Raw genomic sequence first — 14567 nt, 5'->3', positions numbered from 1 at the left:
TCACTAAAACTAAGTCAAGAAAAAGCAGAAACTCAAAATAGATACTTGTACACTGGTATTCATAGCATCATTATTCACAATACTGAAAAGGTGAAAACATCCAGATGTACATTGTTGAATGGATGTGGTCTATACACACAGTGGAATATTATTCAGCCCTAAAAAGGAATTAAATGTTGATGCATGCTACAACATGGATGTGCCTTGAAGACATAATACTAAGTGAAAGAAGCCAGACACAAAAGGGAAAATGTATGATTCTTCTTAGATGAGGCACCTTAAATAGTCAAATTCCTAGAGACAGAAAGTGGAATGTTACCAAGTCCAATCTCATACTGCTCCCTGCATGACAGGCCAATAAATTGAGAGATGAGTTGTTGGGGCAAGGAATAGTGACTTTATTCGGAAAGCCAGAAGTCCAAGAAGATGGTGGACTAGTGTCCAAAGAACCATCTTGCCTGAATTAGAATTCAGGCTTCCTTTATACTACAATGAGAGGGAGTAAAGGCAAACCGTGCCTGGTTCGGTCGGCCTCTGGAGGGGATGTGTTAATTTCTTCCTTCTGGCCGTCATTCACAGATAGGCCTGGTCAGGATGTTTCCTGTGACCTAAACAAAGGTCTTTAAGCTTAACAATCATCTCCTGGGAGGCAGGGTTCCCAGAGATGGACTATTATGTATACCTGAAGCTTATAGGCAACATCCCTTTAGTGGTTAACTTGTAACAAAAGCAATAGAATACAGAGGTTAAAATAAAAGAAACAGATCCAAGATGGAGTCAGATTTGCTCTTCCCTACTACAGAACAGAGGTTACCAAGGACTAGGGTCAGGGAGGAAATTGGGAGTCATTGTTTAATGGGGACAGAATTTCATTCTGGGAAGATTAGCGGGATCTGGAGGTGGATGGTGGTGATGGTTGCACAATAATATGAATGTGCTTAATGTCACCGAACTGTACACTTAAAATGGTAAATTTTATGTTTCTTTCACCAGGAAAAAAAAATATTTCTTTTTAGGTATTTTGGAGGAAGAGGGTTTTTTTTTTTTCTTCTGTATAGCTAGGCCTCCATGTAGAAACTTGTAGAACGCTGGCCCTGGCATTCTAAAACGTCAAGCTGGGTGACTTCTGCTCTGTCCTTGTCCTATCTTGGCATTTACATAGTTGGAAGAAAGAGTGGATGCAAATATATATGATAGCAATCAGCCATGGGAAAGGGCAGGCACGACATCCGTGCCCTGCGGGAAGCCTGTTAAAGAAGAGAAGCAGCTCTGGAACCAGATGCCTCCACCTTGCCACCCCTTTCTCTTGTGAACTGGCAATGAGGTCTGTCAGCTGCCCCGTGTAACCAAGGTCGTCTGGTGGGGGCGATGTCACTGGCACTAGCGGGGCTCCGTCTTTTGGAGCCTCTGTCTGCAGGAGGCTGTTTTCTCATGCCAGCCCCTACTTTCCAAACCCCGGAGCCTCAAAAATGCACAGGAAGTCCCTTCACAGCAGGCACTTTCCAGATCCCCATGTAGGGCGGCCGCACCCAGATTCCAAAGAGAGCTTTGCAGACCCACCTCCCAAGCGTTCCTGCCTCCTCCTGACTTTGAGCCCTGGAGCTGTCAGGCAGGGATGAGTCTGCATCTGTGCGTGACATCATGGGTCCTGGAGGAGAGGTAGGTTCCTCCTTCCTCCCAAGTACATTTCTGCAGCTGCCCTAGTTTGACCTGTGAAAGCAGACAGAAGTAGGGGAGTCGGCCCCTGTGCTCTGAGCAGGGCCACCTCTGCCAGGGCAGCTTTGGCACCCATGAGTCTTCCAAAGGCTTCTGAGCTTCCTCTCAACACAGCCCCATCCTGGCTGTCCTGCTGAATTGCCTCATGTCCTCTCTGCCCTGTAGCTCAGCTGACCTTTCAACCTCCCCAGCACAGCCCATCGGCTTGGCCTCTCTCTGGGACTCTGGGACGTGTGTCCTTGGCGGCTCCTGGACCACAGTTCTCCTGCCTCTCTGTGTTAGAGTTCCTCAGAGAAAAAGAACCAACAGATGAATAGACAGACGGGTAGATAGACAGATGATATAAATCAATGGATCTCGATTTGTCTACATATATCTGTATATCTAGATCCATCGATCCATCCATCCATCTGCAGAGAGATTTATTTTAAGGAATTAGTGCACATGATTGTGGGGGCTGGCAAATCTGAAGTCTGCAGGGCAGGAGGCAGGCTGCAGACCTGGGGAGAGTTGACACTGAGCCGAAACAGGGCATATTTAAATCAAATGCAGTTAACCCTTCAAGCAGTGCTGGGCTCACCCATCCCTGTCTGCCTAGTTTGCATTCCTGTGGTTCCTCTGAGGTCTGTCTGTTCTCCATGTCCGGTCCCCCAACGCTCCACCCTCTTCCCTGACAACATGCTGATTTCTCTCCTTCCCCAATGGAGGTCACTTGACGGATGGGAGAAGCCACGGGTTTGTGAGGCAGGCAGATCCGGGTTCCAATCTAGCAGCACTGTTCCTAGTTGGTAAGATGTCCCTTCAGCCCTGAGCCTCGGGCCCCACTGTGAGATGGTGACGTCCCGCCTCTCGTCCGTGTGAAGCCCCTGAGAGCAGATGCTTCATTGGCTTCAACGTCCGTTTCTCTCTTGTGACTGAGTGCTGCCTCCTCCCTCACAGGGAGCCCCCCAGCCCTGAACATGGATTGGAAGACTCAGTGTCAGTGTGTCAGTCAGGGTCTCCCAAGAAACAGAGCCAGTGGGATGTGTATTTATAGAGGGAGGTTGTGGGGAATGAAAGTCGGAAATCCACAGGGGAGGCTGGCAGGCTGGAAAATGAGGAGAGTTGACATTGCAGTCTGTAATCTGAAGGCAGAATTCCTTCCTCCTCGGGGGACCTTGGTCTTTTCGCTTAGGGCCTTCAGCTGATTGGATGAGGCCCACCGTCACTAGGGAGGGTGACCAGTTTGACTCAGAGGCTACAGATTTAAATGTTCAGCATGTCTAAAAAGCACCCGCACAGCAACATCTACACCAAACAACTGGTCTCCATGGCCTAGCCAAGTTGTCGCATAAAATTATCCTCACACCCTTCCGCAAGGCTCACCTCAGATGTCACTGGTTTTAATGAGTGGCATTAGTTGAGTATTTACTACATACCAGGTACTGTGTTAAGGGCTTTCTTTGGCTTGTTTACTTTAATCCTCATAACAGCTGTGTGAAGTAGGTTCTATTTTGAGCCTCAGTTTGTAGATAAGAGCTCTTAGGTTGAGAGAGTTTAAGTAACTAGCCCAAGGCTGCACGGTGAGGTGTGAGGCTGGGGTTTGAAGCCAGGCAGTCCCAGTGTGGAGCCCACTGCTTTAGCCGCACACAGTCCGGCTGCCTCTTCCAGAATCCCCAAGAAGCTCCACCCCCTTCCCTGAGCCTGGCTGGGGCTTGCAGGTCTTTGAGGCATTTGCCCTCCTCCACCCCCTTTTCCCCCTTTCCCTGCTCGTTGGGAGCAGGTTTGTTGAGTGTAACTGAGGTGTAGACTTGCCTGTGGCCAGGTACCTCTGACTCCACCTCGCGTCCAGCAGGAAGAAGACCGGCCAGCTCTCTGCTGTGTCCCTGACCTGACAGCTGGGTCATGCTGCCTGGCCACCCTCCCTGGCTGGGCACTGGTGGAGCCGCACTCCTGCAGATGGCACCGTGACCACGGGCTCAGCTGATGAGGCATCAGGAGGAAGACCAGGTCTGGGCCGGAGGCAAGTCTGATGAGGCTGGCCCCCCACACTGCAGAGCCCCCCGGCCGCAGCACAGGCAATTAACACAACTTCCACCTTCTCAGGATAACTAAGCAGCCCAGGAATGAGATTTTATGCTGTCCTGGCAACACTGCCTGGGGCCTTTGGAATTACCATTCTGTCCCCAACCTCCCTGAATCTCAGGAACCATTGATCTCTGCCCTGCCCAGCCCAGGGCTGTGTTTGCTTGCTGCCCTGGGCACCAGTATGCTGGCCCTGTCCCCTGATTCTTGGAGGACGGGCTGCCTGGCCTTGGCCCTGCTGCCGGCGAGCTGGAGGCCCGTCCCGTCCTAGGGTTGTGGCAGGAGCAGCTACCACTGCACCCCTGTCCCCACTGACGGACAGGATGACACTACAGGCCTCAACTTGCCTCCTTCCTGTAGTGGGTTGAATAGTGTCCTCCAACTCCTGACCACTTGTCCCTGTGAATGTGACCTTATTTGGAAAAGGGGTCTTTGGAGATGTCATTACCTTGAGATCATGAGATTGTCTTGGATTGCCTGTGTGGGCCCTAAATTCAGTGACAGAGGTCCTTGTGAGAGTGAGGCAGAAGGAGATCAAGATCCTGAGACAGAGGGGCCCTGTGAAGATGGAGGCAGAGATTGGAGCCATGCAGCTCCCACCCCAAGGAACGCTGGGAGTCCCCAGAAGCTGGATGAGACAAGGAAGGGTCCTTCCGGAGAGCCTGCAGAGGGAGCACGGCCCTGCGGCAGCACCTTGATCTTGGACTTCTTGCCTCCAGAGCTGTGAGGGAATTGAATTTCTATTAAGTCATTGACTTGTACTAATTTATGACAGCAGCCCTCAGAAACTAACACCTCCCCCAGTCATGGATGTGGGGCCCTGCCATGGCCTCAGTGCTTGACCCCTGCCAGCCTGGTTCCTGTATGTACCAGGGACCCAAGACAAATGAGCAGACCCAAACAGGGTGCAACTGGAGTAAACTGAACGCTCTGATTTAGAAGATGGCATCTGGGGACTCCTCTGAGCTCAGCTCCTTCCTGGAGTATTTGTTTGCTAAACCTTGCTTCCCCTGAAGGGTGGTTGAGGATGGAATGAGATAATAAATGGAAAATGCCCGACACAGAGCAAGTAACCATAACTGGTACTTACTACTGTCAGGGTGGAGTGGAGAGAATATTAAGTGAGGACGCCTGGGAATCTAGACCCGCTTGTGCACTGGAATGGCTCTGGGACCTTCAGGACTTGCCCCCATCCTGGTTTTTGCCACTGTGTGAGAGGCCAAGAGTGTCCTGTTCCATGACCAGCCAGCACTATGGTGAGAATCAAAGGAGGAGTGTAGGTACAAGCCTCTTGCAAACCATACAGTATTGCATAAACCCAACATGTTTGTATTATGATTTATGTGGTGTTTACCTGTGTCCCGATGCATTTATACCCTATGTCTTTAACGACATTAGAATTTTTTTTCATTGACGTATAGTTGATTTACAATGTTGTGTTAGTTTCCAGTGTACAGCATAGTGATTCAGTTATACATGTATATATTCTTTTTCATTATAGGTTATTATAATCTATTAAATATAGTCCCCTGTGTTATACAGTGGGACCTTGTTATTTGTTTTATAAATATTAACTTGTATCTGCTAATCCCAGACTCCTAATTTATCCTTCTCCCATCCCCTTTTCTCTCTGGCAACTATGTTTGTTTTCTATGTTTGTGAATCTGTTTCTGTTTTGTAAATAAGTTTGTGTCATTGTTTTTAGATTTCACTTGTAAGTGATATCATATGATATTTGTCTTTCCCTGACTTCTGTCACTTTGTATGATAATCTCCAGGTCCACCCATGTTGCAAATGGCATTATTTTATTCTTTTTTAAGGCTGAGTAGTATTCCATAATATATATGTATGTGTGTATATATATATATATACACACACACACACACACACCACAGCTTCTTTATCCAGTCATCTGTTGATGGACATTCAAGTTGCTTCCATGTCTTGGCTACAGTAAATAGTGCTGCTATGAATATTGAGGTGCATGTATCTTTTTGAATTAGAGAGTTTTTTTCTGGATACATGCCCGCACGTGGGATTGCTGGATCATTTGCATACCCCATATCTTTGAATGTACCTTTGTGTAACTCAAGAAGGGAGGAAAAGGTGGTATCCAAGCTTTAAATGTTTCCAGGATTTAAAAGGTGCTTAAAGACACTTGGTTCTCAAACGGGCAGAATCCAACTGCAGATACATTTTCTCTGTTCAACAGACCCAGATTTTGCATCTGGGTTCTAGCTGTCCTCCATCCTTTTATGATCACCAGCTGGCTTCCAGCAGCAGCTGTGGAGGGGAGGGTGACAGTCGAGACAGAAGCCCCTGGCTCAGGAGCCCTGCTGCCCCAGTACCAGATCTTGCTGCACCCATCTCTGCCTTTCAGGTGTTGAGAGCCTTAGAGGAGCGAGCCACTCACCTAGTTTTAAATTGCATTCTGCTAAATAACAGAAGCAGTCCAAATTGCTAGGGGAACACTGAGAGGGTCAGCTTGTTGGTCACGGAGAAGTGGGTGAAAGTTCACCACTTTCCTTGGGGCCATTCCTGTGATGAACCCCATCTCAGGAACTCCATATGCCTGTCTCTCAGTAGTCTTGCCAGGAAGGGCACAAAAGGGGCAGGTGTACAGGGTGAGGGGGAAAGAACCAGAAAAAGGACCAAAGGGAGAAGAAAATTTTAAATAGGTTTGGTGATTTTTTTCCACTTGCCTGTTTATAGGCTTATTATTATTATTATTATTATTATTATTATTATTATTAATTGTAGTAAAATACACATAAAAAATCTACCATCCGTATTAGTTTGCTAGGGCTGCCACAACAAAGTGCCACAAACTGGGCAGCTTAAACAGCAGAGATTTATTCTCCCAAAGTTCAGGGAGCTCGAAATTCAAGATCAAGATGTCAGGTGGACTGGTTTCTTCTGCGTTTCTCTCCTTGGCTTGTAGACGGCTGTCTTCTCCTTGTGTTTCTACACATCATCTTCCTCTGCACATGGAAGTGTCCAGATTTCCTTCTTATAAGGACACCAGTCACATCGGATTTAGGGCCACCTTCATGACCTCATTTTAACACAATCACCCCTTTAAAGAATGTCTCTCCAAATGCAGTCACATTCTAAGATATGGGGGATTGAGACTTCGACATATAAATTTTGAGGGGACACAGTTCAGTCCGTAACACTGCAGACCCGTAACTAAGACTAAGAAGACCCGTAACTAACCATTACTGAGAGTGGGAAGGTCTGGATAGAAGCCAGGGCATCCAGACCCACTGGCTCCCCCTTCCAGGAGAGCTGTCTCATGGTTGCATCTAAGAGAGTATGTGGATGTTGCCCAAATTATGACACTATTCCCAGAAAACTGCAAATATATAGCCACCAAGAGCAACAAGAATCTTAGCACCAAAGGCTACCGTGAGTGTCATAAGAGTTGGTGGTTAGTTGAGAGCACACTTTGGAAATATCTTGGAGTCTTCTCTAGGGCTCTGCTGCTCACTGCACATGAGAGAGCTTATCTCACCCAAGCAGTCCTACCACATTACTTGAATGCTGAGTTCTTATCACAGCTCGTGTAAGGACCTTGCCATGGAGCATCACGGATCATCGGAACACGATGCATGAATGGGCACAGCAGAGAGAGCCAGAAAAGACCGCTGGTTGTGTATAGCCTGGACTCAACACCTTCTCGGTGTGTATTGTGGGTGGTGGTGGAGACTTTCTCCTGGAGTTTTTCTGTGTTTGAAAAAAATTATTTATTGGCATTGCAGTTATACTTATCTGACTCACACACTTCCTGTTTGAGGAGTGTTAATGAGAATTCGATACCATCATGTGCCTAAATACACATACATCATTGTAGCGGGTATACAGGGTTCTATCACAGTGGATACAGATGGATGCAGATTTATCATGCAAGTGACTGTCACAGGAGGGCTCCAGGGTAAAAGTTAGCAGCACTCCAACAGGACTGAAACTATCCCTGATGATGGTTTGCTAATGGAAGTTTGGATGCTGAATGCTGAGACTTCCAGCCTCTTCCCTTCTCAGCCGAGTGGCAAACGGGCTGGAAAAACCTTCTCTGGAAAACCTGACTAATCTAAGGAAAAACACCTGGACATACTGACATGGGTGGGAGAATATTCTAAAGCAATACATGATCATAAGAATCACCTGCGGAGGTTTGAAATCCCCTCCTATACCCCTCCCCATCTCCAAAAGTTTACTCAGAATTTCTGAGGGTAGGGTCAGGCCTTTAGTGTCCACAAGCTTCCCAACGGATTGCAGCATATGGCTGGGGGCTGGGAACCACTGTGGTTGACAAGCCCCAGCTTTTTATTGATGCCTCTGAACCATGAGTAGACCCCAAAGGCTGACCAGACATGTAAGAGCCTCTAACTTGAAAAAGGCAAGAACAACTAGAAAAAAATGGAGATGATGCAACAGGATATTTTAAAAAAATCTATCTTCAGAGAGGTGAGAAGTTACTACATTGGTGAAATGAGAAAAAGGTGAGATTAAAAAATTCAGAAGGCAGAAAAATTATTTGATATTAAAACATGACAGCAGAATTATTATTATTGTGCCAAGTTGTTGAAGAGAAAACAGGATAGAAAGAAAGTCTCAATAAAAGATGAAACAGTAAAGTTGAGGAAATCTCCCAGAATGTTGGGCAAAAAAATGAAAGAGAAAAGAGAAAGTCATAGACGTGGAGAATAGAAATAAGAAAATGAGAGGAACAGTTCAAGAGGTCAGGCATCCAATAATAGGTTTTTGAGAAAGAGCACAGGGAAAACAAAAGAGAGAAATCATCAAAGAAACAATCCCAGAAAACTTCCTGGAAATGACAAACTTGAGTCTCCAGGGGGAAAGGGACCAGCAGACACCCAACACAATGGGTGAATGCAGTGGACCGCCACCAAGATCCAGCCTGGTGAAGTTTCAGAGCTACAGAGAGACCTGCCAGAGGGAAAACAGGTTTCATACTGAGGCCCAAGAGCCAGAATGGCACCACTGCTGGAAGCCGTAAGATGCTTGGCAACTCTACAGCTGTTGGCAAAGTGCTTTATTTCTCTTGGCTCAAGCTTCTTGTCTGTAAAGTGCGCATGATAAGGTGTGACTGGAGTCCCCTCAGGCCTCTCTAGAGCCTTTTTTGAACAAGAGTGACCTGATTCCTCCTCTTTCTCACCCACATGAGGTAGCGCAGATCTCTGTCCTCCTGTGGTGTCCTTGGGGGTCCCCAGAAGCTGTCAGCTCTCATAAAGATTTCTTCTGACCCTTGTGTCTGTGCTGTTAGAGGGCAATGCTAGTTGTACCCTGACTTGCAGAGTTTGTGATGAAACTGTCTGTATGAGTTTTCTGGGGCTACCATAACACATGACCACAAACTTGGTGGCTTCAGGCAACAGAAATTTATTCTCTCACACTTCTGGAGGCCGTAAGTCAGCAATCAAGGTGCTGGCAGGGCCAGGATCACTCTGAAGGCCCTGGGGAAAACCATTCCTGTCTCTTACAGCTTTCGGTGGCTCCTGGCAATGCTCAGTGTTCCTTGGCTTGTAGGTGCCTTTCTCCAATCTCTTTGTCTGTCTTTCCATGGCCTCTTCTCCATGTCTCTGCATCCTCTCCTCTTTATTTTGGGGGGGGGGGGCGGGAGGCAATTGGGTTTATATTTATTTGCTAAACAGAGGTACTGGGGATTGAACCCAGGACCTTGTGCATGCTAAGCACCTGCTCTACCCTTGAGGTATTCCCCTCCCCCCTCCTTAAAAGTGTTCGCACCATAATCCAGTATGACCTCATCTAACTAATTATCTCTGCTAAAACCCTGTTTCCAAATAAGGTCAGATTTTTCAGGTTCCAAGTGGGCATGAATTTGGGTACACTCTTCAATTCACTGCACAGTTCTTATGCCGTTTTGCTTACACCTACTCCAAAGTTCCTCACCATTACTCACAGGATGGGGTGGGATCAACAGTCCAGCAGGACTGTTGACAAATATAGTGACAGACACCACGCTTTATTCAGAATCCCCCATCCTCTCTCTCAACCAAGCTCTTGCTGGTCAACCAACTAGCTCCTCCTTACTTCAAAATGTGGTTGCTTCCAAGATTGGTCCTCCCTGGACCCATGGGGTCATAAATATGTCCATCACCTCTTTTAGCTTTAGGTTCAAGCCAGAGCCTCTACTTTAAATATAGGCAGAAAGAGCTATAAACTCATAAGCATTACATTAAAATGTTACCTATTCTGCTTATTAAAAGTAACCGAGAGCTCAGCTATTGCACTTACATCCTATTTCTTTTAATTCCCATCTGCTTCATTCAGTGAAGTGTTATTGGGCTCTGTGCCAGGCCCAGCAGGATATAGTCCCTATAAATGACTAGACTGAAGACTCCTGGATTTTAGAGGAAACTGCAAGGGATTTTGGTGATCTTCTCTAATCAGTCGTTGGTTTTGCCCGGACAGCTGATTCTCTGCCAGCATGAAAGCAGCTGCCAGAGACTTGTGACCAACCAACAGGATGGAGGAAATCGATGGTGGAAAAAAAGTATGTGGCTAGATTCCTACCCTCCTGACTTTCCTCAGTTGAAAGAAAAAAGTACTCAAAGCTTGTAATCAAAGCTTGGAACACATGATTGGATAAGAGCAGGGAATCTCATCTTCCAGGGGTTCTCCAAGAGGGTTGCCTATCTGACAACCAAAAATAATTTGGAGCTGTATCCACATGGAGGCAGTCGCAGTTGTCAAAGCCAATCATAGTTGTCACCTGGGTGACTTCTAATAGCTCAGAGCTGAGGCCCTCACCGATCAGGTGAACATGGACGGCAGCATGAGGCCGGCAAGGCTTTCCAAAAACTTTTGTAGAGATTGTACAGACACATTCTGATTCACACGGTGTCTGGGTGGAAGGTTGACACACATCACACGTGGAGAGAAAGCCGGCAGATCTATCAGCAACCTGAGTTGAATGGTTGGAGAAAGCATCTTTCTTGTATCTGCTGGGTATCAGGCACATTTATGCTTTCTAGGGGTGGAGAAGAAGGGACCCAGGACCCTCCAGTGACTCCCCTCCACGTCTTGGAATTATGGGAATGTAGTTAAACTACTTTGTAGAGCTCTCTCTTGTGCAATCTGTCACCAAGCCTAATTAAATTTCATGTTCATTTTCTTTCTTTCTTTCCTTCTTTTTAACCATTGTAACAAAATTTTATTGGCAATCATCAAATACAGTGTTCAGATTTCCCTGGTTGTCTCATAAAATATTATAGTTGATTTGTTTGAATCTAGATCCTTTTACCTCAATAAAAAATAAATCTGTCCTTAAAAAACTGAAAATAGACTTACCCTGTCATCCAGCAATCCTACTTCTGGGCAAATATCTGGAGGAAAATCTAATTTGAAAAGATACATGCACCCCAATGTTCATTGCAGCACTATTTACAATAGCCAAGACATGGAAGCACCCTAAATGTGCATGGACAGATGACTAGATAAAGAAGTTGTGGTAGGGGGAGGGTATAGCTCAGTGTTAGAATGCATGCCTAGCATGCTTGAGGTCCTGGGTTCAATACCCAGTACCTCCACCAAAAGTAATAAATAAATAGATAAACATAATTACCTCCCCCCAAGTTAAAATAAGAATAAAATTAAAAAAATAAAGAGCAGAAGTTTTTTTTTTAAAAAAAGAAGAAGCTGTAGTATATTTATACAATGGAATACTACTCAGCCATAAAAAAGAAAGAAATAATGCCATTTGCAGCAACACGGATGGACCTGGAGATCATTGTACTAAGTGAAGTAAGCTAGAATGAGAAAGAAAAATACCATATGGTATTACTTATATGTGGAATCTTAAAAAAAAAAAAGGACATAAATGAGCTTATTTACAAAACAGAACAGACTCACATACAGAAAACAAACTTATGGTTACCAGGGGGGAAAGGGAGTGGGGAAGGATAAATTGGGAGTTTGGGATTTGCAGATATACACCACTATAAGTTAAAACAGATAAAACAACAAGGTCCTACTGAGTAGCACAGGGAACTATATTCAATACCTTGTAATGGCATATAATGAAAAAGAATATGAAAAGGAATATATATATATGAATCACTATGCTGTACACCAGAAATTAACACAACGTTGTAAATCGACTATACTTCCATAGAAAAAAATCTTTTAAAAAAAAGTAGACATGAGAGGTACCTCAACAAATCACAACAAATAGGCTTCATTTGGATGTTGATTCCACTTTCTTAACCCATCCCCTTCCATGGCATCTTTCCCAGCTCCTATAAGCCCCGTAAGGACAGAGATGGTGTATCATTGTACACCCAGGGCCTAATGCACAGTGCCAGGCACATCGCCCCCAGTCCCAAGGGTTTCTGGAAGACTCATGCCCTTACCAGGAAATAGAGAATGCTCTGGAAGTTTATAGGTTTCAGTGGCAGGGAATGCTGCCCAACTGCTTCCGGAAGACATACAAAAGAGAAGGAGAGAGATGGGTATGATTATTCCCCGAGTCAAAAATCTGACATGACTAATTTATTTATAACGTCAAAGTCACCAGAAATGGTGGGTGGGCTGAAATGGTTTGTTGGGGGGAAGAAAAGCACAGACAGGCAATTTTTCAGTTGATTGAAGGAAATCAGGAATGAGGAGTGTGGGGTTGCATGAATTAGGGTTAGGTGTACTGTGAACCCTGTCTCCAAGGACTTCCTGTCCAGTTAGGTTGGTCATCATATGAGACAGGGGGATAGTAAAAGGGCCACCTGGAAGCTCAGAGAGGGTGGTGCCTGGCTGTTCAGAGATTCGTGGCCACAGGAGTCCAATCTGGTTTTGAATCTGAACTATGTCCCTAGCCCATTGTCTGACTTTGGGCATACCACTCTCCCACCCTCAGTTTCACATCTCTAAAATAGGGACAATAATGTCTACCTCAGTGGGTTGTGGTAAGGACCAAAAAGGTCACAAGTGAAAGCGTCCAGTGGTTTCTGGCACTTACGACACATTCAGTCAACAGAGAAGTTACCTCTTTTTATCTTAGTAGCTTGTAGCAGGCACTCAACTCTTCTGAACCTCATTTCTTTCTTTTTCCTTTTCCTTTTTTTAATTGAAGTATACTCAATTCACAATGTTGTGTTACTTTCTGGTGTACAGCATAGTGATTCAGTTATATGTATATATATTCTTTTTCAGTATAGGTTATTCAGGCTACTGAATATAGTTCCCTGTGCTCTACAGTAGGACCCTGTTGTTTATCTATGTTGTATATAGTAGCTTGTCTGAACCTCAATTTCTTCATCTGTAAATATGGAGTATGAGAGAGTGCCTGGCACTTAGTCCAAGTTCAAGAAAGGTTGGTTTTTAACTTTTTTTACTTTTATTTTGAAATAATTTCAAAGCTGTAAAATACAGTAGAGAGTTCCCCTATCCCCTACACCGAAGCTTCCCCTAGGGCTAACATCATACCTAATCATAGTACCATGATCAAAACCAGGAAATTAACATCTCACAATGTAACGCCATGAACTAAACTGCAGACCTTATTTTTCTGTTCCAGGTTTCAAATCAGGATCCTGTGTTCCATTTAGTTGTTGTATCCCTTAGTTTTCTGCGATTTGTGATAGCTTCTCAGTCTTTTTTTGTCTTTCATGACCTTGACACTTTGGATGAGTACTGGTCAATTACTGGGAAGAAATATTTCTCAATTCAAGTTTGATGTTTTCTCATGATTAGACTGAGGTTATACACTTTTTGCAGAAATACCACAGCAAAGATACTGTGTTACTTTTTTCTTTTTCCTTTATTGTGATAAAATACACATAAAATTTCCATTTAAACCATTTAAAAGCATACAATTCAGTAGTATTCAGTACTCTCACAGTGTTGTGTAACCAGCACCTCCATCTAGTTCTGGAACATTCCATCACCCCCCAAAGAAACCCCTTACTCATTAGCACTCACTTATTCCCATTACCTCCAGCCTCTGGCAATTTCTAATCTGCTTTCTGTCTCTATGGCTTGCCTCTTCTGGACATTTCATATAAAAAGAATCATACAATATGTAGTCTTTCCTGTTTTTTTTTTTTTCCACTTAGCATCGTGTTTCAAGGCTCCTCCAGCGTTGCAGAATGAAATAGCATGGCACTCCTTTTTATGGCTGAGTAATATTCTGCAATATGGACAGCCCACATTTTACTATTTTCTAATTCAACACTGAAACCTGGGGGTGGGGAAGGAGGGAGCAGACCCCCATGACTGGCAAGAGGTACTGCAAAGTATGGGGAGGAGAAGGGTCAGGACTGGTGCACTGGAGAGTACAGAACTGTACTTATACGTGGCAGACAATGCCTACGGAGTCCCCTCCTAGGACTGTCCCAGGAGTAGCAGACTCCTTTGAAAACCTCATTTGTGAAAAGGGAAACACAGTTGTTCAGGAGGAGGGTGAAACGACCCAAGGATGGAAAGGGAAACTCTCCCTGGGGCTGGAGGAGCTGGTTCTCAGTGGCACTAGCTTTCTAGGGCCAACCACGGCCCCCTGGAGGCCTGCCCGGCTGGGTCAGCAGAGGCTGGGGCTGGGACCGCACTGCGGAGGTGGCCCTGGAACAAGCTCAAGGAGGGGCCAGTGTCCTGGGTGACACTTGCTCATTGCTTATGAAGAAAGGGGAGCCTCCCTTTAGGCAAATACAATAGTTGCAAACTTTTATTTATAAACAAAGTGCACCGAGGGGAAGGCAAACATTTTCATGTCCCAAACGTCACACTCCAGTTGTTCCTTAACTAGCAGATGCCC

Source organism: Camelus dromedarius, chromosome 24 (genome assembly GCF_036321535.1).
Source record: "Camelus dromedarius isolate mCamDro1 chromosome 24, mCamDro1.pat, whole genome shotgun sequence".
NCBI lineage: Eukaryota > Metazoa > Chordata > Mammalia > Artiodactyla > Camelidae > Camelus > Camelus dromedarius.
Note: the sequence above shows the minus strand (reverse complement) of the source record.